This window comes from Neoarius graeffei, chromosome 13 (genome assembly GCF_027579695.1).
Source record: "Neoarius graeffei isolate fNeoGra1 chromosome 13, fNeoGra1.pri, whole genome shotgun sequence".
In the NCBI taxonomy this organism is placed as follows: Eukaryota; Metazoa; Chordata; class Actinopteri; order Siluriformes; family Ariidae; genus Neoarius; species Neoarius graeffei.
The window spans coordinates 62,492,747-62,513,814 of record NC_083581.1 but is presented as its reverse complement, the minus strand read 5'-3'; the positions used below and the strand labels follow the sequence as shown (position 1 = coordinate 62,513,814).

The following is a 21,068-nucleotide window of genomic DNA, read 5'->3' as shown; positions in this document are numbered from 1 at the left end:
ACCAGTTTTATGACAGAAGCACCTTGTTGATGAGAGAGGTCAACAGAGAATGGCCAGACTGGTCTGAGCTAACAGAAAGGCTACAGTAACTCAGATAACCACTCTGTACAACTGTGGTGAGCAGAAAAGCATCTCAGAACGTATAACAGATTGAACCTGGGGGCAAACAGGCTACAACAGCTGAAGACCACATCAGGTTCTGCTTCTGTCAACCAAGAACAGAAAGCAGCGGCTGCACAGGCTCACCAAAACCAGACAGCTAAAGACTGGAAAAATGTAGTCTGGTCTAATGAATGCTGATTTCTGCAGCACACAGATGGTAGGGTCAGAATTTGGCACCAACAGCATAATTCCATGGACCCAACCTGCCTTGTGTCAACAGTCCAAGCTGGTGGAGGTGGTGTAATGGCGTGGGAAATGTTTTCTTGGTACACTCTGGGTCTGTTTATACCAATCAATCAATCAATCAATGATTGCTTGAATGCCACAGCCTATTTGAGCTTTTGAAACTATCTGTGGCTGCAGACAAGGAGGTCTTGAATCTCCAAGCATCTTCAATATCTATCTGGAATGTATCTGCAATGTATCCGTTATCTGATTAATGGTGAAATCTCTGACCCTGGTGTTCTCATTAAATATGCGATTCCTTTGACTTGTACCAATCGAAGTCAATGAAGGGAATGTGCTTGTAGTGTAGGAACGAGCTAGCCTGGGAAATCCCATGCTGCTTTGCACAATCGTTCCGATCTGAAAAGACAGCATGGAAACTATGGTCTAAAGGCTCGCCTGAGTTAGGGAGCCAATCAGAGAGTGGGGAGGGGTGGAAAGACGGTGATGCGTACTACTCGACAAATGGAAGCTTGTAGTTTATTTGGGACTGTTTACGGATCACATTTAACATGGCGGCGAGCGATACGAACCAAACTTTCGATCAAGCTTTGTCTTGCACAAACAGCAGTAATCGTTCGGTGCCATTGTTTTCCTATTTTTGTTTTGCCTTCTCTTTCTCTTTCCTTCTCTTCTTCGCCTCTTCGTCGCTCTAACTACGTCACCGGGTACAACTGCCATGATTGGCCATGGGCTACGTATACGCCAAATGATAGACATTCGCAACGTCCAATAAACGGCCGTTGACAATCGTAAACCACACCTCCCCTACGAGAAATTCAATAGGCGGATTCCAGACCATATTTCACTTGTGATATGGTCTGGTGTTAACCAGACTAGGAACGAGCATCCTTTAAGTCAGTTGTACTGACGATATTCTCCTCTTTTACAAAAGTATATCTGAACTGGAAAAAAAATGAAGTTATTTGAAGAAAATTTGGTCGAATCATCTCAGCATCAAAAATGATGTTTTAATGTCTTCTCTGAAACAAAACCACTGAAATTGAAGGAAGCGGATAGAAAACGTAATAAGCTTCATGTACCTTGGACATACCATCTCCAACGATGAACGCCATCAGTTAGCCTTTACCATTTGACACACCTCTGCAGCTCGTAAGTGGAACGAAGTAAAAACAGTACTTACCGATCAATCATCGCATAAAGCTGTGCACTCGGATGAAATTTCTAACTGCTTGTGTTCACAGTTGTCTCACCTACGGTATCCAAGCCTTCAATATTAATGCCTCCCAGATGTCTAAGCTTGGATGAACTTCCTCAGAAAACTTGTTCAAACAGATTCCAATGAGTAAACGTCCCACCAAGAAGACGTGGAAGGAAACGCTGCCATAGGAACTCCCAAAGAAGCCAATCCGTGATTGACGACGACAATGTGGACTGCCATTTCAAATTAAACTAATACTAATATTTCGACTTTATATTTCCGAACCAATTTTAACTTTCAGTCAGACTCCGCACTTAAAATTCAGAGCACACATTACCAGACTTGCAAATTCTGCCCTCTAAAAACAAGCACTCTTTCATTAAAAAAAAAAAAAACCCAAACCATATACCCAAGACCCTTCAAAGTACTATGCTGAGATTAAAATACAATTTCAAAAGGAAATGCAGGATGAAGCATGATTCTTGCTCCTGTTGGACTCAATCCTGGGCACCTCACCTGCTGCAACAGTGGATGTAGAACAAAGCTGATGCTGACCACGTGCATCCTTTCATGGACACAATATTCTACACAATTTATCTTCTAATGGCTACTTCCAACATCGTAACGCACCATGTCACAAAGCAAAAATGTAATCTCAAACTGGTTTCATGAACATGACAAAGAGGTTGGTGTTCTTCAACGGCCTTTCCAGTCACTGGATCTGAATCCAATAGAACAGCTTTGGGATGTGGTAGAACGAGAGATTCGCAGCATAAAAGGGCTCCTAAAAAATCTGTCGGAATTGTGTGATGCAATCATATCAATATGGACCAGAATCTCAAAGGAACATTTCCAAGATCTTATGGAATCCAAGCCACGAACAACTGAGGCTGTTTTGAGAGCAAAGGGAGACCCTAACTAGTATTAGTATAGTGTTCAGTGAGTGTATAGTGCAATCATGGATTGTCTCGCAAATATGACTGTCTTGTTGCTCCTGACAGAGGTATATTCTTTATTTAGGAAAGTTGCACAGTACAGTTTGTTCACGCCATGGACAAATATGGGGTCATTTATAAACACAAGCAACGACTATCGAGACAAAGGTGGGATCTGAGAAAAACATAAGAACTGCATGATAAAGCTTATAATGTATATGTAGAGCTCTTTTCCAAAATGCTATAAATCCATTTTGATTGTTTTCAGAAAAATGACATTTATTTACCCAGACCCATAAATTTTGCAAAATACTTAATTTATAATAGATAGTTGGTTCAGTCTGAACATTTTCAACAATAATTGACAAATCTAACAATGTTATTGATTATAAATCCAAAGTTTATTATATTTTTTTTCAAAATGCTATAAATCCATTCATTTTTTCTGTCTTTGTTTTTAAAACAACATGCTGTAGATTAGGGCTGCACAATTAATCGAATTTAATCGAAAATCACGATTTTGGCTGCCACGATTAAATTAAATGAAAATCGCGATTTATTTCCATTTAAAATGCGAGCTCTGCTGCATATCTGATCAAGCACTTTTTGACCAGTACTCCGCCAAACCATTTGGGGGCGAACCGACGCATGTAAGGTTTCATTACTCCGCCTAAATAAGCAAGCAAGCCAAGTACAGTGTTGCCAGATTGGGTGGTTTCCCACCTAATTGGGCGGTTTTAAGTGCATTTTGGCGGGTTTTGAACATATTTTGGGCTGGAAAACGTCAGCAGTATCTGGCAACACTGGAGTGCGCAGAGCTTCAGTGCAGCGGTATCTTCTTCAAGGGGTGATAGCGTGAGAGTAGGTAACAGATTGAGGTGAGAGAGAAAAGCTAACTATGTCGCAACAACAGACTATTTAGCACTGGAGGCAATGTTGTGACCTGCCTTCGCTCATGTTTAAAGCCAGAGCATGTTGATAGGCTGGTCTTTCTAGCTAAAAACTTGTAGGCCTCAGTATAATGCTATGTAAATTGTTGCAACCGAGTTTTCAGTTCCTTCATCCTTTGGTAATTTCTTGGACAAACTTCATTTATTTGTCATTTGGAAATCAGAATTTCTCTTTTAAATTTCATTCTGCACTGAAAGCTGTTCATATTGTTTGTTTGAATATAGTGAAATAAAATTTAAGTGATTTCCCTAACATCAAGAATAATCGTGATTACAATTTTGATCAAGATAATCATGATCATCATTTTTTCCATAATTGTGCAGCCCTACTGTAGATATATATCAGGAACTTTCATCATACAATTTATAATAAAATCAAATAAATTATATAAACACTTAAATAACATTCATTCATTTATGTTTGCTCTCCTTCATGGTTATCTTTGTTTAAACGACGTCTTCTACCACCTGGTGTAGGTCTCACAGGTTCTTCAGAACCATCAAAAGTATTCACAATCACCATTTGCAAAAGTTATTTGCACTCAAGATGCTACACAAGCAAACAAAACTCCTTGCTTCAGGGCGCCGCCATGTGGGATAGTGTAAACGCTAACCGAACTCTGATTGGTCGAGAGGAAATGTCACACTCAGCCAAAATACAGGTGTAGCGCCTATCGCGTTTTGGAGAGAAACTACAATTTGCAGCACATATAAACAAGGAAATATAGCAATTTGGCATGAAACATTAATGGAGCAGTGAACAGGCTCAGTACACAGCAGAATAGCATGACGAACTCGGTTTTTTTTTAAATTTGGTGTTTATCGCGTTTTGGAAAAGAGCTCTTCATATGAAGCTGGAACTCTTACTATCCCTACTACAACAAATATGTGGCGGTTTGGGAAGACCTGTCAGATGTCACTGTGCATGCAAACAGAAAGAGGCGATTATTTAAACAGGTTCTGATTAAAATTGTTTTGGGCATTTTTCCTTGCCTATAAATGACCATCGATGTTCCTGCATGAACATGCTGTGAAGGAGCTAGTTTAACAAATGCAGCATGCCTAAAGAGATCGAAAACCTTGCTAGCTAAGTCAGGCTTTGATAAAGTTTGGAGAGCTGTATGTCATAGCAAAACAGACATAAGCCTAATAATAAATCAGCTAATGTCAAAATGTCCACGATGCTCCTGTGCCATAACATAACAGAGAAGAGTGCTTACACACACTGCAGAGTTAACAGCTTTCAAATATTTTAAAATGACTCATAAAATATGGTCAGATGGGAAATTTAGTCAACAGATGAGACGTCATGAGTTAATGAGTGATTATTTCCCCAGTGATATAAGAACGAACAGAGATCAAATAAGTGAAGAGATGACAATTAGGCTTATGTTGAGATGAAGCAAGTGATTTTTTTTCTCTCTCAGGTGAAGAGATAGACTGATGTGCATGAGGATCAAAATTCCTTATTTCCTGACGTAAATGGATCTTTTTTCTAAAAAAAAAAAAAAAAAAAGTGTCATTAGTTTTTTTTGTTGTTGTTGTAAGTAGGTGTAAGCGGGGCATTTGCTTGCCATTAAGATACTATTAAAGCTAGACTGCCTTTCAGATTTTTCAAGTGTAGGCCATAAAAAGAATCCCCCCCCAATTATTTTTGTTTAGTGGACCGAAAGCTATGGAATTTGAATCACAGACTTCCACGTGGCCCTAAATTCTCAGCTATTTTTTCCTGCTTCACCATGACCCAATTCAAGATACCATGTCATGCATGACATGGTGGGCTTTCCCCGTTCGCGCAAGGCATTGTGGGATACAAATTTGAAACAGGAGAGGGAAATGGAAGACATGTGTGCGCGAATGAAACGTGAAAGACCGACTACAGTAACGGAAAGTGAGAAGACGTTATGTTCTATACAAAGGAAAGGAAACGCAGGACCAAACTAATAAATATCGGTGGTCGGCGAGCACCTTGGTGTGATTAGCTGTTCGTTTAGCGACAGAATGATGTAACCGTCAGTGCACGGTCAAGGTAAGCGTGCGCATGCGCACATGGACTTCCTCTGTCTGCTTGAAGCGAGCGATTTCATGCATATTATTCACTAGGGAATCGCCTCAAATTAAATAAAACTTCCCAGCCACAGAATGGCCTGGGTTTTTTTTTTTTAATAGATATTACAGAAATAAACATATAATCAAAATGACCAAATTTCAGAGAGAACTAAATTTAACTGATTTTATGAAATCAAAAGGCCGTCTACTTTTAATTATATGATCAAATCAAGTGACAAATATAGAAAGAGATGAAATGTAAATAATTTTCAATTTAATTTATAGAATTAATTTGATTAATTAATATGAATTCGATTTCTAATTATCAATAAATGCTGTTTGGTGTTTTTTTTGTATTTAAAATAATTTATTATTTTTATTATACTACATTCAGTGGCTGCTGGACAACTGAACAGTGTGTACACTGTATGCAGAAGACCAGCAGAAGGTACACAGCAGCAGCAGAACACACTAAGTACAGAAACATGCTTTATCAACTAGTTATGGACAAGCTGTTTACGAATAGCGGATGAACAGGTTGCCGGTTCGATTCCCTGGACCAGCAGGAATGGCTGAAGTGCCCTTGAGCGAGGCACCCAGCCCCTCCCCAGGCTGCTCTGGATAAGAGAGTGTCTGCTAAATGCCTGTAATGTAATGTAATGCATGGTTTTCCCCAAAGCGTTTTAGCGTATTGGGCCCGATACGCTTGCTTTGCCTGCCAATACGCTTAATCGCTTTAGTTAAAATCCGATACGCTTAGATTTATACCGATACGTTACATTTCCGACCCACAAGTGACTAGATACATAGGAGAGCAAATAACAGACCCATTTACATTCTGTCAAGGTAATATGTCCGCGTGGTATGATGTAAACAAACTGTAATCTGTTGGCTATGTCAAGATCACGTGTTCAAACCATCCAATAAAAATATCGAAAGAAAACGTCAGACATCCTGGAATTTTCCGATTCACTACAAGCGATCTCATTGGCTGCCGATGTTGTCCCCCACCCGACGGACAAAGCAGAGTGATTTTAATCACAAAAGTTTGACCTAGTCTATTATCATTATGGCTTCGATCAAAGATTGGTTGACTAAATGTCAACAAACCCACGTGAGTGATGGCGCACAAAACCAGACAACTGTCACGACAACGAAAACGTCGTCAATTTTGATCACAGTGACTGGCTCAAAAAGCACTCGCTGGACAATTTGATCCACATCAGCATGGATGACAGCGAGATGGACTATGAGAGGGTTGCCCAACATTGGGCCAAGAAAAAGCCAAGGAGAATTAATCTGCTTTAAAGGAGTAGAAAACTTCATTCATTAGTTTGGGTTTGCAGAAAGATTATGTGCTTATAAACATTCATGAAGTGAAGTGTGAAATGTGTCAAATACAGCATAATTTCAAATAATAATCATAAGCATTTTTGGCAGTGTGATGTCACTGGGATCCGTTTAACAAAAGAAGGCTCCGGATTATTCTTTTGTTAAAGGCTCACAGTGACATCACACTGCCAAATATGCTTATCATTATTATTCGAAATTATGCTACATTTGACACTTAACAAATTCTCTTCATGAATGTGTCAAGTACATAAGCTTTCTGCAAACTTAAATGTATGAATTAAAGTTTTCTTTTCCTTTAAATATGTTTTAATCTTAATCTAGTCCATTTAGTAAAGTGCCAAAATTTAAACTTTATAATATGCAGCTGCCTTACTTTTCTTTTCATTGTATCTTAGTTATACATATATTATGGTAATTGCATCAGAAACATTCTACATCATTACAGTTATAGTAATACAGCAACTTATTTTAAGGTGGCAGGTCTTAGGTTCAGATCCCTTTGTGATCAACAGGAAGTCATGATGATCGATTCTCTTCATTGGATCGCATAAGACGGACCAAACCACTGTTCATATTTTCATGCACATTTTTGTTACAACACTACTTGATCATAGATAATTAAGGGATCCCCGTAGATTTTCAATCTATCATATACCTCAGTAATCTATAACAAAACAGTTTAACTTGCATGTTGAACTTTAAAGGAACAGTCCACCGTACTTCCATAATGAAATATGCTCTTATCTGAATTGAGACGAGCTGCTCCGTACCTCTCCGAGCTTTGCGCGACCTCCCAGTCAGTCAGACGCAGTTTATATGACCAGTGACATGAAACAAGTTCAGTTACACAAATTGAAACGTAGCGATTTTCTATGCTATGGAAAGTCCGCACTATAATGATAGGCGTACTAACACCTTCTGCGTGCTTCGGCAGCGCATTGATACGGAGCTCAGATATCAATGCGCTGTCGAAGCGCGCAGAAGGTGTTAGTACACCTGTCATTATAGTGCGGACTTTCCATAGCATAGAAAATCGCCACGTTTCAATTTGTGTAACTGAACTTGTTTCATGTCACTGGTCATATAAACCTATGTAAACAGGAAAAACGCGGAAGAGTTTGGTCGCATCTAACTACAGCCCCAAAAAATACCATTGGCCATACTGAGCCTAGCTACATTGCTAACAGGAGTGACAGCGCGTCTGACTGCGTCTGACTGACTGGGAGGTCGCGCAAAGCTCGGAGAGGTACGGAGCAGCTCGTCTCAATTCAGATAAGAGCATATTTCATTATGGAAGTACGGTGGACTGTTCCTTTAAGGTGAAATTTCAAATGTGTATTACATTAATACTATTTAGGTCAGAAATCATTGAAACACTAGTAAAATCTATCCTATAATCATGTATCTAAAACCTCTCAGAGACCCTGAAAATGCACCTGAGAGCATCTATTTTCAAAAAATTTTCCAGGGGGGCATGCCCCTGGACTCCCCTAGTCAGATAGTTGTCAGCATAAATTGGCCTTTAGTCCTCCGAATATTCAAATGTTCTAAATTTGTACAAGTTTATATAAGAGCACCAAATGTCCTAAAGCTAAGCATTTCGTCCATGCTATGAGTTAATAAAATCATGCAAAACATTCAGCTCCATATTTAAATTAATACACACCTGTACAGAGAGTAAGATGACCATTAAAAGCAGATTATTTTGCCATAGAAAATGGTGTTTGATAAAGACCATAGCACAGAAAGGGCTAAGGCTGCAATGATACATTAGGCCACGATACGCATCACGATATTAGGATCACGAAACGATACGTATCGCGATACACAATGATGCACGACAAACTGGTGTGAAAATGTCAAAAATGACATTTTTAATATGAATCAACAATAACACCATACATTTATGCAGACATTATAGTGTATGAGAAATGATGAGCGACCAGCCGATATAAACAGATAACACATCCTTCATTTGTTTACATAAAAGGGTGACTTCTTACCATGCTTACAGTTCTTACTAAATACCAATATATCAGCAATGCATGCACATTACATGCAGTGTGTGGAATAATCCACTGTACATATGCAGAGATTGGACTGACCAACTGACTTAGTTGGACTGAAACAGACTAGCTGATTAAAGCACCATTTGCACAATAGCATCTGTCTTTCAAAAACAAACTAATAATAGTAACAGCTACAAACTGCTCTTTAAAAACATTAAGTCCAGTTAGTCTTTTAAGCTTCCCCTAGAAAAATATCAGTACATCAACAATATGAGTGTTGACACGCTATTTGAGAATTACATTCAGTTGACTAGATTAATATGATTACCTTAACATAATACTGTAGTATACTACATGATAATCATACTACCAGAACTAGAGAATGATATGTGTCATCATGGCACTTTGCAGTTAACAATAAACTAGCAGAAACTACACACTACTTAGTAAAACTAGAACAACCAAGTTCCTCTTTGTACATCAACGATAATACCATAATGCTAGTCCCGGTGTATTTAATTTCTGCTGAACAGTGCCGACATACGGTCACCTGCCTGTTAACTGTTTTCACGCCTTGTTCACGGTGAACTGGGAACCCAAAATGCTCCCAAACTACTGATTTGTATGAAGCTGGTGGTTTTTCAAGTTCCATTTTTACGAAGCTACCTCGTGTATTAGCAACACGTGCCAACGTCAATGTTACCAAACGATCTGATTGGCTACGGACAGAACCGAATGCACATGGAAGCACACGATCTACTGCGCAAGCGCGAATACCTCGGACACGGTATTGAAACTGCCCCGCACGTAAAAGTTGATCACTCTGAACTTAGTAGCTTATCATCGTTAGCATATTGAGTACGGTCACACACGGACTGGCCATTGGGAGTAGCGGGAGTTTTCCCGGTGGGCCGGTGGTTCAGCGTGGGCCGGCGGAGAAAAAAAACAAACAAACAAAAAAAAAACAGTTGCGCGCTGGCCTTTAATATGATAAGCAATGTTAACAGTTTCTTTAAGAAACTGTTAACATTGCTTATCATATTAAAGGCCAGCGCGTAACTGTTTTTTTTTTTTTCTCCGCCGGCCCACGCTGAACCACCGGCAAAACTCCCGCTACTCCCGATGGCCAGTCCGTGTGTGAGTACGGTGTATGATAAATTGATTGCAGGACTTAATTGTTACCGTGTTCGAAATGACGAGAGCGGCATATGTCAATTTCCCAAATAAATACCCACCTTTCGTGTCATTTCGACGATCACGCCCGACTATAATTGTTTTGAGTATAATATAGTCTCTACATGCGGAAAATGAGTTAGTATCGTCGTGTATCACGATTCGTTTTGGCCGGCGATACATATCGTATCGTGGCGAAAGTATCGCGATGCATCGGTGAATCGCTGCACCCCTAGAAAGGGCTAAATCTAATGAAATGTGTGTAAGGAGAGATGTTCAGCATCACTGCTCTGATATAAAAGCACGCTGATGAGCGACTTTACTTTTATGTCAGTAGTTTCCATCGTCAAGGAAAAGGACTATTCAGACACAACAGAATAAAAAACACTGGACGGATCGAACGACTGGACTGGCACTACATGTGAGACCCTGACATTCTGTCTCTCCTGTAAGAATAGATGTTGATGGAAGCTAGTTTCCAATATAGTTTGCAAAGTATCCAAGTTGCCAGTACAAACACAACATAACATGGTTACTGAGATTTTGTTACGATAAATAATTCCCCTCTGAAACACACCATTTCGCTGCAGTGATAGCCTCAAACTCCAACGTGTAATATGGAAGGTTTTATGTTCTTTCTTGATAATAGTCTCTTCCACTGACCAGTTTTTCATTATTTACACTCCTAATTTAACACACCTAATTTAGTTAATTAAGTTTTTAATTAGCACCAGGTGTACATTTTAAACGGAAAAGACAAAAAGCAATTCAGGGTCAGTCGGTTGGTTCAGTCACCATTTAGGCCCTGTCCACAAGGCAACGGATTCAGGTGAATCTGATAAAATTGTTTATCGTTTCGACCTGGCGTCCACATGGCACCGGCGTTTTGGGTGCCCCAAAACGAAATCTTTTGAGAACAGGTTCCAGAGTGAAAAAATCTGGCAACGGAGCCGTTGCGAAGTCATCTGGATGAGTAGAACGGATTTGTTTACAATGATGTCACAACCACATGTGCTTCACGCCGGGTAGAAGTGTAACGAACTCGATGCGAGTTGTCAACAAATCCTATAACTTGGTTCATGAAACGCGCTTACAAAATATTTTCACTGTGAATATTTATTGTGTAATGGTGCAAAGTGAGAGAGAGAGAGAGAGAGAGAGAGAGAGAGAGAGAGAGTGTGAGTGAGTGAGTGAGTGAGTGAGTGAGTGAGTGAGTGAGTGAGTGAGTGAGTAGCCCTTAGGGCAGAGTCAATCCTGCCAGCAAAAATAGGGAAAAAAAAAGGAGCGATCTCACCTCTTCAGATGTTTATTCCGGACCATTAAAGAATTCTGGAGGATATCAGAATGTTGGTGTACCGGCTTCCATCTACCCCCGTTCATTCCTCTTTCCGCGTCTCCATTCAAAAAACGAGCACGTGATTTAAAGGGACTATATCCGTAGGATAGGGAGTGAGAAAGTGTGTGCGTGTGACAGGGATAGTCACTGTGCGCATGCGCAGTTATGCGCATGCGTCTACTTCTATTGTTCTGGTGTCTCCGATGGGACCGTCTTACAGCGCACGTAGTGGTGTGGCATGTGTATTGCATCGTTTTCAGCAAGCGTTGCGTTGCCATATGAACCTGATATTTTACTGATCCGTTGCCCATGTGGACGCGATATTTAAAAAAAAAAAAAAATCTCGTTGCCGTTGTCGTGTGGATGTAGCCTTAGTTAAACCTGACTGTTCAATGTTTATTAACATATTACTTTCCATTATCTCTCAGGCCTAGAAATTCATATATTTTTTCACCAGCCAGCCGGACTAGTTACCTTCCAAAGTAACTAGCCAAACAGAAAATCAACTAGCCAAAATTTGTTCATGTATGAATTTTACTTCTGTCAAAAATAACACAGAGAGTGGTTACCATTGTTCATGACAAATGTGCATTTATTTCAAGACCCGAGTATTTTGATACTGTTGTTAAATACATAAATGAGAACAACACAGAGCACCATAATATATCAACAAATAAATCTTTCGATTACGTTCATTATGTCTTATATTAAATATAGTTAGGTTTTTTTTTTTTCCATCAACCGGGATGAGGGAGCATACATGCTCTCCCATACCTGGAGTGCCATCTTGCAGGGGACGAACAGACAGTAGAAGGCGTGACCGACCTGTCAAACCAGACAGGAAGGCCACGCCTTCGGAAACATGAGCTGATAAAAGATGCGTCACCAATAACATCCGGTGACACTCTGAGGAAGACGACAGTCGTACGTCGAAACATGTCAGGTACACAAACCTAAAAACTAGATGTCTGATAAAAAAGAAAAAAAAACTAACTAACAAATAATATCTTGGAAAACTTGGCAACTTGGTGTACGAGTATTGAAAACAAATATACTTACTATCATGACTATAGCACCCAAAATATATCCAACATGCTTTCTGTATTTAACCATTTATGAGAGAGAAAGCATTAGGAGCTTCATACTGACTAGGAATCAACTTGAAAAAAATTAATTATTCCATAAAAAATCGTATCACAGCCAAGGCCTACCCTGCTCCCACGTTTGCTTATAAGTCCTTTGTCGTTTCTCCTTCTCGTACGCTTTATCGGCGGCCTTTTTCTCCTCTTCAGACCGAGGTCGCTTTGTCCCCGTCTCTGGCGGTTTCTGTACACCTTTCAGAAAATTCCACATCGCAACGTAGCTTTGGCAGATATAGATGTAAACAACAACAAAAACACGTGTTTAAATGGGCGATAATGTGGCCACATCTATTGAATTTGATAACGTGATTACCGCGATATTCAACGAGATGCGTTATATGCAGGGGCGTAGCCATCATTTTAGAACTGAGGGGGACAAATTGTTCAGAGGTCTATTGAGTGATTTATCATCCTCTCGCATTCAATTGCACCTCTCCTTAGCAGCTAAAGAACCACATAACCACAAACAGCACAGCACCAGGGAACCGACTTGAGTTCTTTAAAATGATATACTATCAAAATATAAAGTCAAAATCTATAAATCTATAAAGTAAAATTTATAAACAGAATTAAGAATAGTAGTAGTGACATAACTGGTTATATTCTCTTCTCACCTGTGACCCTGCATAATCTGGTCCACTGTCTCCTCTCTCACCCTGCTCTCTCTATTGTGGCAATAAAGATTAAAAAAATATGTGGAAAGCAACATTTTGAGATAGAATTAGGAATACAGTAATAATAATCAGCAAATTCATGTACTTTAAACTTTACCACAAAAATAAATTAAATCTTTACAAAAATAAGAGCCAAAGGAACACAAATACATTTATATTCTTATTTTCTACCCAGAAGTGAGTAATCTTAGAGTAGCCAAAATAGTAACGTTACTCAAGTAAGAGTATTGTTACTTTACAATATTACTCAAGTAAAAGTAAAACGTATTTTGCAACAAAACAACTCTTAAGAGTACAATTTATCCAAAAAGTTACTCAAGTAAATGGAACAGAGTAAATGTTACTACCGCCTCCAAGTTAGCTAGCTAGCTTAACTAACTAAATTGACATCAATTTGTCATCTTTTAGCTAAGCATTATCTACATTCAACAGCATTACTCAACTTAAACAGTTTGTTTGGAAAAAAATGTCTAAAAAGTCTTTAGTCTCTTGGCTGGTTTGCTGAACATACAGAAGCACTGCCCAGATCTGAATCACACCAAAGATACTCGTACAATATTTTCTAAAGCGTCTCTGATCACACACGACAGCGGTGTTTGTTTGCCACCTTAGCTCCGCCTGCTCATGATGCGTTTAGAGGCGGCTCGGAAAAACGCGTTTCCACATGTTAAAAATGAATTGAGTGGTTGTAATGGCTGTAAAAAGTGCGGGGGACAGAGGGCACAAATACGGGAAGTGCGGGGGACATTAGGGTGGTCCCGAAATGTATGGGGAAATTTTTTTTTTTACCAAAACATTCCGACCACCCTACCATTTTTTTTTACATAGGCTAAAAGAAGGCAACAAGCAAATTTTCAGAAAAATTGGTTAATATTTAGAGGTGCCACACGAGGTTGCAAATCGGGTTAAGCCGTTAACATTAGTTGGTGCGTAGACTGTTGCAGAGAAGATCTCAAACCCCCAAAAAGTCACAGTTCTAGAGGGAATATGCCACTTCTATGAAAAAGAAGAGGCAGGAAGAGTTTACAGACTGATAGAAGGTTAACTTTCATGCACTAAGGGGTTCTTAAACAATGAGCACTGATCGTAATATGCTGATGAAGTTGTGAATGTTTTTCTTTCTATGTTTTTCAGATGGCTAGCAACAGTAATACAAGTAGTACCGGTGGTGCAAAGCACAAAACCAGAAAGGACAATTACGTTTGGTTAATTGGTCCCACTTCCAAGGAACTGTCTGGGAGAACGCTTCCTTCTGCTAGGGAAGTCCTTAGTGTGTTCTTTTATCTCCACAAGATACCATAATACCGAAGGGTTTAGAAAATCACAGACAAGTAATAGCTATTGTTACTTTGAACACAGGAAGTTATATTACTGTATTGTTTGTATTAATATGAAACAGTTAATAAGCCACATTATTTTATATTGAAATACTTTAATGGCTTTGTGGCACCTCTAAACATTGTTCAATCTTAACCAAATTTCACACAATAACTTCTTTTAGGCAATGTAAAAAAAAGGTAAGGTGGTCGTAACAAAATCCTAAAAAAAAAATTTGGGGACCACCCTAGGGGACATGTGCCCCGCGTCCGCTATGCCCATGGTTATATGCATGCGCAGTAGTGAAAAAACCCGATAGCCTGACTCGTACACGATATGATTCGGAATTCTTTGGTATTTTCCGTCCTGCCGATAAACTCATCGATGAACACAGACACGGCACACGCTTAATATGTGGCGGCTTTAGTTGATGGTGTGTCTGAATCTTCGCTTCATATATATTTTTTATTTTCAACTAGCCAGCCGGGCTGGCTAGTGACAGGAATTACCCGCCAAATGACAAATTAAGTCGCCTCAGGCGACCGGGCCACTGCGAATTTCGAGCCGTGTCTCTGTTGGCTTTCCATGTTTATTTTCGACTCAATTAGTGTCATCTTCCAAACTTTTATCATGCAGGTTAAATGCTCCTAAATAAAGCATTCCATCTCGTAAACTTTAAATACGGTTTTATTTATTACTTCATATATTAAACGTTAAAATGTTTACGTTGCGGTTTTGTATATTTCACTGATTATACTGCATCGTCTGAGTGGATATATAGTAAGACTGTTGGCTGTCCACTACTTTCAAGAAATACATAGGTTACAGTTTCTAACACGGGGGGGGGGGGGGGGGGGGGGGGGGGGGGGACGACGACTCATTACTACCCTAACAAGCAAGCACGAAGACCAAGATACCTCAGAAATCCCTCAACAGGATCCCTACACATTTTCCATTTCAAAATTCAATACTTTTTCCAGACTCAAATTCCCAGTCTTCACGGTACATTTTTCAAACCACATTTGACGACACAGTACAAATGACGAGACGTTTATTATTTTAAAAAATTATTTTAAAATCCAACTGTTAATATGAACGTTACATTGTGACTACGCAAGCTAGTATATTGCCAAATAATTGCCAGAAGCAAGTAACTGTTGATATTATATTCTTTCATAGGTCCCAAATTTCTAGTGGCGTTTCTGTAGCTCATACAAATCAATTAAAACCAAACCCAGACAAGTTCAATGCACAGCACTTTATTCAAGACACAATGCTAAAACAATGCAGTGTTATTCTGTTTTTTTCCATATCAATCTGAAAAACTAGATCGACACCTTCTACTCGTAACAGTAACCGGAGAGATGCTGAAATGCACTGACTTTGCTTCATTGAATATTAGCTGGAGTAAAACTGAGTGTAAACACGAACATGCTGTTCAACAAAGAACTATAAATAAAGTCAAATTATAATTAATCATACATTTTTAAAAAATGCATTTTGAAAACTTTATATATAACTGAGAATAAAATGTAAAATCATTGGTCACAAAAAGTTTAGAACACACACTGCCTCCATAAGTACATACACACCATCACACAAAATACATGCAACCCCCCCACACACACAAACCAGTTGCATCCTGCTGCAAAGACTGGTTGAGTGTCAGAGAAATCCATACACACGTTCAAATATGAAGATAAAACACGGTAGTAAGACTGTTATCAGGCTAAGATGTCTTGTGCGAGTGCGCCACACACAAACGAGCAATTATGTTTTCACACATATCTGTTCTAACACACACACACACACACACACACACAGTAACAGACAAAAGCAATGTCATGCAGATACACAATACACAGATTACACAGAGATGCGCGCGGCACACACAAGATATTTGCCATCATTCATGCCCCACAACACCAACAAAACTTGCTAGTTCTCAGAAAACTTGCAATTACCTATTCTTACATTTGTAACGTGCATTCAAACAGATTTTTTAAAAATTTTTCTTCTGCATAGGTATGACGTAGCCCAATGTGCTGACATCAGATACCACAGAAATCACCTCAGACGATATCCATGCACATCTTGCCTCCTTAAAGCTGTACTGCCTTTCAGATTTTTCAAGTGTGGTCATAAAAGAATTTTCCCCGACACCCAATTATTTTTGTTTAGTGGACCGAAAGCTACTGAATTCGAATCACAGACTTCCAATTTTATTAGGGTTTTTTTTTTTTTGAAATAGAACAATTAATGCATTTAGAGCCACATGGTCCTAAATTCTCTGCTATTTTTTCCTGCTTCACCATTGCCCCTTTTCCACCAAAGCAGTTCCAGGGCTGGTTCGGGGCCAGTGCTTAGTTTGGAACCGGGTTTTCTGTTTCCACTGACAAAGAACTGGCTCTGGGGCCAGAAAAACCGGTTCCAGACTAGCAGCCAACTCTCTGCTGGCCAGAGGAAAGAACTACTTATGTCAGCGGGGGGGGGGGGGGGGGGGGGGGGGGGGGCAGAGTTGTTAAGACCGACAACAATAACAAGACGCGAAAGATCGCCATTTTTAAGCAACGAGAAGCCGCAGCTGTACAAACGCAAAGTCATCCATTATTATTGTTGTTGCTGCTGCTTCTTCCGCGTTGTTTTTGCTTCGATATTCGCGCCAAAGTTTATGCAAACGTAGCGACGTAACTGGACGTATACAGCGACGTAATGACGTATACGACGACGTAACTGACGTATACAGCGACGTAATGACGTGTCTTCTCTTAGCACCGCGAGCGATGGAAAAGCAAACTGGTTCTCAGCTGGCTCGCAAGTTGAACGAGTTGTGAACCAGCACCAGCACTGGCCCCGAACCAGCCCTGGAACTGATTGGTGGAAAAGGGGTACATGACCCAATTCAAGATACTACGTCATGGTAGGCTTTCCTCGTTCATGCAAGGCATTGTGGGATACAAATTTGAAACAGGAGAGAACTAGAAAAGCACTCGGAGAGCACAGACCTCCGCCAAGAATCCTTTAAAAAAAAATCCGGGATCCAGAAGGTGATCCGGATCACCACCAAAATTTATGGATTGTTACTTGTGCCCAGTCACACCTCTAGAAAAAAGTTCAGAGCAATCCGTTCATAACTTTTTCCGTAATGTTGCTAACAGACAACCAACAAACAAACAAACCAACGCTACCGAAAACATAACCTCCTTGGCGGAGGTAAAAATAGAGGACATGAGTGTGCGAATGAAACGTGAAAGACCATTAATGGAAAGCGAGAAGAAAAGATGTTAATGTTGTGAAGGAAACGAAACACAGGACCAAACTAATAAATATCGGCGGTCAACGAGCACCTCTGTGTGATCAGCTCTTCATTTAGCGACAGAATGATGGAACTGTCAGTGCACGTCAATGGTAAACCTGTAGATGGCAGTAATGCAACACTGTGGATACCAGCTGCCGTAAAACCAAAAGAAGGAGGTAAACCTGCACATGCATACATGCCCTGTGTCTGAAATCGCTCACTCGTTCACTACTCCCTATATAGGGAATTACTATATAGAGGACTATATTGTGAGCTCATTGATTAAAAAACAAAAACAAAACCCTGCTTTCAGACTAGTCTGTTGCGCTGTTATTTACGTCATTACTGTCAGACAATTAAAACATGCCAGATCAGTCGACTGGTGAGTTTCAAAATAATAAATACATGCATGTATTTTTGTGATAAATACATATTATACTGAGCGTATTTCCACATTAATAAATACAAACTATCTGCATCTTTTAAATCAAGACTGAATACTTCTTTCTTTGCGCTGCCTTTTATTAAATCAAATTTGAGATTTTAATTTGATTTCTTTCAGCGCGACCGCAATGCATGATGGGATATATTGCTTGATTAGTGACCATCGGTTGTACAACCCCGATTCCAAAAAAGTTGGGACAAAAGTACAAATTGTAAATAAAAACGGAATGCAATGATGTGGAAGTTTCAAAGTTCCATATTTTATTCAGAATAGAACATAGATTACATATCAAATGTTTAAACTGAGAAAATGTATAATTTAAAGAGAAAAATTAGGTGATTTTAAATTTCATAACACCACATCTCAAAAAAATTGGGACAAGGCCATGTTTACCACTGTGAGACATCCCCTTTTCTCTTTACAACAGTCTGTAAACGTCTGGGGACTGAGGAGACAAGTTGCTCAAGTTTAGGGATAGGGAATGTTAACCCATTCTTGTCTAATGTAGGATTCTAGTTGCTCAGCTGTCTTAGGTCTTTTTTGTCGTATCTTCCGTTTTATGATGCGTCAAATGTTTTCTATGGGTAAAAGATCTGGACTGCAGGCTGGCCAGTTCAGTACCCGGACCCTTCTTCTACGCAGCCATGATGCTGTAATTGATGCAGTATGTGGTTTGGCATTGTCATGTTGGAAAATGCGAGGTCTTCCCTGAAAGAGACGTCGTCTGGATGGGAGCATATGTTGCTCTAGAACCTGGATATACCTTTCAGCATTGATGGTGTCTTTCCAGATGTGTCAGCTGCCCATGCGCACGCACTAATGCAACCCCATACCATCAGAGATGCAGGCTTCTGAACTGAACGCTGATAACTTGGGTCATCCTTCTCCTCTTTAGTTCGAATGACACGGCGTCCCTGATTTCCATAAGAACTTCAAATTTTGATTCATCTGACCACAGAACAGTTTTCAGGCTTTGCCACAGTCCATTTTAAATGAGCCTTGGCCCAGAGAAGACGTCTGCGCTTCTAGATCATGTTTAGATACGGCTTCTTCTTTGAACTATAGTTTTTTAGCTGGCAACGGTGGATGGCACGGTGAATTGTGTTCACAGATAATGTTCTCTGGAAATATTCCTGAGCCCATTTTGTGATTTCCAATACAGAAGCATGCCTGTATGTGATGCAGTGCCATCTAAGGGCCCGGAGATCACGGGCACCAGTATGGTTTCCGGCCTTGACCCTTACGCACAGAGATTCTTCCAGATTCTCTGAATCTTTTGATATTATGCACTGTAGATGATATGTTCAAACTCTTTGCAATTTTACACTGTCGAACTCCTTTCTGATATTGCTCCACCATTTGTCGGCGCAGAATTAGGGGGATTGGTGATCTCTGTCCATCTTTACTTCTGAGAGCCACTGCCACTCCAAGATGCTCTTTTATACCCAGGTCATGTTAATGACCTATTGCCAATTGACCTAATGAGTTGCAATGTGGTCCTCCAGCTGTTCCTTTTTTGTACCTTTAACTTTTCAGCCTCTTATTGCCCCTGTCCCAACTTTTTGAGATGTGTTGCTGTCATGAAATTTCAAATGAGCAATATTTGGCATGAAATTTCAAAATGTCTCACTTTTCGACATTTGATATGTTGTCTATGTTCTATTGTGAATACAATATCAGTTTTTGAGATTTGTAAATTATTGCATTCCGTTTTTATTTACAATTTGTACTTTGTCCCAACTTTTTTGGAATCGGGGTTGTACACTACTTTTCATAATGCATTGTGGGATACTTTGAGTGCACTATATAGAGTGTAATAATTCTCACTATACATTCGGACAGCACTACAAAATGGCGACCTCACTTATATTCTACTATACAGTGAGTAAGGAGTGATTTCGGACACAGGGACGGACTTCCTCGGTCTGCTTGACTGCGCAAAGCGAGCGTTTTCATGCACATTATTGCTCGGGAATCCCCTCAAATTAAATAACTTCCCAGCCACAGAACGGCTGATATTTTGAGATATATTGCAGAAATAAAACATATTTATTTTTTTCACGGTGCGGTTTCCATCAAATCCTGCGCTCTGATTGGCTGGCGAGCGGGTCCGTATCCTACGATACGGACCCGGATACGGACCTCTGGCGACTCGCTCGTTCACAACAAACAACATAATAGAATTTTTTTTCAACATTTATTTCTTTTTTAAATAAGATTTATTATAAGATTATCAAAAATCTTATAAATTTTTCCCAGCATTTCTCAGGAGAATAGCATTAATTTACAGCATGGATAGTGATACCGACAGTCTTCACAGCGAAAGCAAGTTTTACTACCCTGAGGAAGAAGAAATAAAAGAAAACATTTCAGGAGAAAGCTAAAAACCTCTAACTGTTGCTAACGCCGAGCAAAAACATGGCTGAATCCTGAATGACTCCTATTTGTATAATAGGGGGACTACATCGGTGACAAAATGTAGTTTTTTTTTTCCTGTCATGGAATGCACTTGTATACCGAGGAGGAAGCAATTTGCATTACAGCCGTGAATGAGGATTCAAATGGCCACTTGGCTCAGTTTCCTTTCGGGCGCTCTTGTTTTCTGTAGAATTTGGTAAAGAAAAAATAAATATATTATTTACCAGCTTAGGTCGGTCCATATGGTGAAATACCGTGACCTCGGCCTTGAATACTGACCTCAGCCCAGAGGGTCTCGCTCAGTACTTTCAAGATCTCAGTCACGGTATTTCACCATACAGACCGACCTTAAGCTGGTAAATAACACATATCTCAATGACCAAATTTCAGAGGGAACTACATGTAAATTTCATCAATTTT

The 21,068-nt window shown here is 39.7% G+C and overlaps 1 protein-coding gene across 3 annotated transcripts in view; it reads right to left on the bottom strand.

Moving 5' to 3' along the window:
- rerea (arginine-glutamic acid dipeptide (RE) repeats a) overlaps nt 1-21,068 on the bottom strand; it is a 351,957-nt gene that overhangs the window by 46,593 nt on the left and 284,296 nt on the right. The window lies entirely within an intron of this gene.